The 3,648-nt window shown below is 62.7% G+C and overlaps 1 pseudogene; it reads left to right on the top strand.

Annotated features, from left to right (window-relative positions):
- Nucleotides 1–3,648, top strand: part of LOC123114584 (uncharacterized) — a 14,471-nt pseudogene that overhangs the window by 3,466 nt on the left and 7,357 nt on the right.

Below are 3,648 nucleotides of genomic sequence, written 5' to 3'. Positions count from 1 at the left end.
ACCCACACCGCGACCGGCTACCCTGCCAGGTCAGGCCCCTGGCGCCAACTCTTGGACTGGCATGGTGCAGGCCTGGCCCATGCCATGGCGTGCCCCTGGTGCCGGCATTCTCGGCCCGCGCCCCGGCGTCCCGCAGCAGCAGGCGCTCTTCGCCTACGGGAGCCCCGGTGCGAGCTCCAGCACGGCATGCCGCCCCCGTCGCCTTACGGGTATGGTGCCTACCCCTCGATCCTTCCCGGCTTCACCTACGGCTCGCCTGGCGCCAGCTCCAGCACGGCGCCCCCTCCGCCCTAGCCGTAGGACATGGGTGGCCTGCAGACGGCACTTCAGGCCGCGCACACGTCGCCCCCGCCGCCCTCGAGCACCTCGGACTGGTACATGGACTCTGGCGCGTCCTCGCACATGACATCAAACCCTGGTACTCTCCATTCCCTCTGCCCTTCTTTCCCTCCCCATGACATCATCGTCGGCAATGGCGGCCGCATGCCCATCACACACACCGGACGCGGCTCGCTCATTGCCAACAATTCATCCCTTGAACTGCACAATGTTCTTCTTTCCCCCAACATCATCACTAGTCTTTTCTCTGTTCGTCAACTTACTCGCGACAACCCCGTCTCTGTTGAATTTGACGCTTTTGGGTTTTCTGTCAAGGATATCCGCACCCGCCTGGTGATCCTTCGGTGTGACTCGACAGGCGATCTGTACCCGGTGTGCCCCAACCCCGCCGTTCCCCGTGCCAGCTTCTTCGCCGGCGCGGCGTCCACGGACCTATGGCACAGCCGGCTCGAGCACCCTGGCGTGGAGGCGCTTCGCCGTGCCCTGCAACACCTCCCGTTCAGCTGCGCGCCATCCTCTCCACACTCCTGCACCGCCTGCCGTCTCGGCAAGCACACGCGCCTGCCGTTCTCCACCAGCACGACGCCTAGCTATTTTCCCTTTCAGTTACTGCATCTAGATGTTTGGACTTCCCCCATTGTCAGCATTTCAGGCTTTGAGTACTATCTGGTTGTAATTGATAGCTATACCCATTATGTCTGGACTTTCCCCCTTCGCCGCAAGTCTGAAGTTCTTTGCGTGCTCTCTGAATTTTATGCCTATGTCCAAACCCAATTTGAGCGACCCATACTCGCCTTCCAGACCGACAATGGGCGCGAGTTTGACAACCTCGCGGTCCGCTCGCTCCTCTCCAAGCACGGCACCGTCCTACGCCTCACCTGCCCTTACACCAGCCAACAGAATGGCAAGGCAGAGCGCGCTATCCGCACTCTAAACGAGAGCGTCCGTGCCCTCCTGCTCCATGCCTCGCTCCCGCCGCGGTTTTGGGCTGAAGCTCTTGCTACTGCAACACTTCTCCTCAATTACAAAACCTGCACCGCGAGCTCGCCGCGCACACCATATGAACTCCTCCTCGGCACGCCACCAGACTACTCTATTCTGCGGGTGTTCAGTTGCTTGTGCTACCCCAACACGACCTCCACCTCTCGCCACAAGCTCGATCAACGCTCGATAGCTTGCGTTTTCCTCGGGTACCCGCCCGATCACCGCGGCTACCGCTGCTACGATCCCACCACCAGGCGCGTGCTAACCTCTCGCCACGTTCGCTTTGACGAGCTCGCCTTCCCATTCGCCACGCCGCGCCTGCCACCTTCCCCGCCCACTCCGTCACCACGACTTGTTCCTGCACCCGTCGTAGTCCCCACGACTGCGCCTACGCCTGCTCCCGCTCGCCGCGATCATGCGCCCACCGTCGCAGCAGCCAGCACTGCTGGATCTTCGTCCCACACGCGAGATTCAAACCCTCCGCGCGCGCCAGCCACCGCTTCAAACAACAACGCTGGATCTTCATCCAACGCACCCGATTCGCGCGCGCATGTCCCCCGCCCCTCCCATTCGAACGAGACCGCTGGATCTTCATCCGACGCCTCTCATTCAAACTCCACGTCCCCGCGCTCTGCTGCCAGCCCGCCTGGCTCGCCACCCTCGCCTCCTCCCATGCCTCCACACCGTATGACCACGCGCGCTCGCACCGGTGTCTTCCACCGCAATCCCAAATATGATGCTGATTATGTCTGTGTGGCTACCACCGCTCCCGCCGCTGGCGTCTCTCCGGTCCCTCGCTCGGTCCGCGGTGCTCTTCGCGATGCCAACTGGCTCGCCGCCATGCGTGATGAGTTCACTGCTCTCACCACCAACCGCACTTGGGAGCTCGTGCCCCGGCCACCGCGCGCCCACGTAATCATCGGCAAATGGATCTTCCGCCACAAAACTCGGTCTGACGGCACGCTCGAGCGCTACAAAGCGCGGTGGGTCGTCCGCGGCTTCAACCAGCGCGCCGGCGTCGACTACGGAGAAACCTTCTCTCCGGTCATCAAGCCCGCAACCATCCGCACCGTTCTCACTCTCGCCGCCGCGCGCAACTGGCCAGTCCATCAACTTGATGTCAAGAATGCCTTCCTCCATGGCCACTTGGAGGAAGAGGTGTACTGTCTTCAGCCCGCCGGCTTCGTCGACGCTGCCAAGCCTGATCACGTCTGCCGCCTGTCCAAGTCTCTCTACGGCTTGAAACAGGCGCCGCGCGCGTGGTTTCTTCGTTTCGCCGGCTTCCTCGCCACTCTCGACTTCACGGCGACGCGCTCCGACACCTCGTTGTTCACGCTCACCCGTGGCACGGATGCCGCGTACCTTCTGCTCTACATGGATGATATCATCCTCACGGCGTCCTCCTCGGAGCTGCTTCGTCGCATCGTCGCCGGCCTCACCACCGAGTTCGCCATGAAGGATCTCGAAGACCTTCACTACTTCCTGGGTATCCACGTCACGCGCTCGGCGGCCGGCTTCTTCCTCTCCCAAGAGCAATACGCTAAGGACATCCTTGAGCGGGCAGACATGGACAACTGCAAGCCTGCCCCAACGCCCGTCGACACCAAGGCCAAGCTCCCCTCCGTCACGGGACCGCGCGTCGACGACCCCACCGCCTACCGCAGCCTCGCCGGTGCACTGCAGTACCTCACGGTCACCCGCCCCGAGCTTGCCTACGCCGTGCAGCAGATCTTCCTGCACATGCACGATCCGCGGGAGTGTCACCAAGCCCTAATCAAGCATGCGCTCCGGTACGTGCGCGGCATGGCCTCGCTCGGTCTACATCTCCGCGCATCCTCGACGCTGGATCTCCGGGTCTACACCGACGCGGACTGGGCAGGTTGCCCCGACACGCGCCGATCGACCTCCGGCTACTGCGTCTTCCTCGGTGACGCGCTGATCTCCTGGTCGTCGAAGCGCCAGGCCACTGTCTCCCGCTCCAGCGCGGAGGCAGAGTACCGAGGCGTGGCCAACACTGTGGCTGAATGTGTCTGGCTCCGGCAACTCCTCGGCAAGCTCCGCTGCGCGGTCACCACTGCTACACTGGTCTACTGCGACAACATCTCCGCCGTGTACCTCTCCAGCAACCCCATTCATCACCAGCGAACCAAGCATGTGGAGCTGGACATTCATTTCGTCCGCGAGCGCGTCGCGATCGGTGACTTCCGCGTGCTCCATGTCCCCATGCGCCAGCAGTTCACCGACGTAATGACGAAAGGGCTGCCCACTGATGTGTTTTCTGATTTTCGGTCCAGTCTATGCGTCGCTCCTCGCGACTGCGGGGGG

Source organism: Triticum aestivum, chromosome 5B, assembly GCF_018294505.1.
Source record: "Triticum aestivum cultivar Chinese Spring chromosome 5B, IWGSC CS RefSeq v2.1, whole genome shotgun sequence".
Lineage (NCBI taxonomy): Eukaryota > Viridiplantae > Streptophyta > Magnoliopsida > Poales > Poaceae > Triticum > Triticum aestivum.
This window is presented reverse-complemented; position numbering and strand designations above follow the sequence as displayed.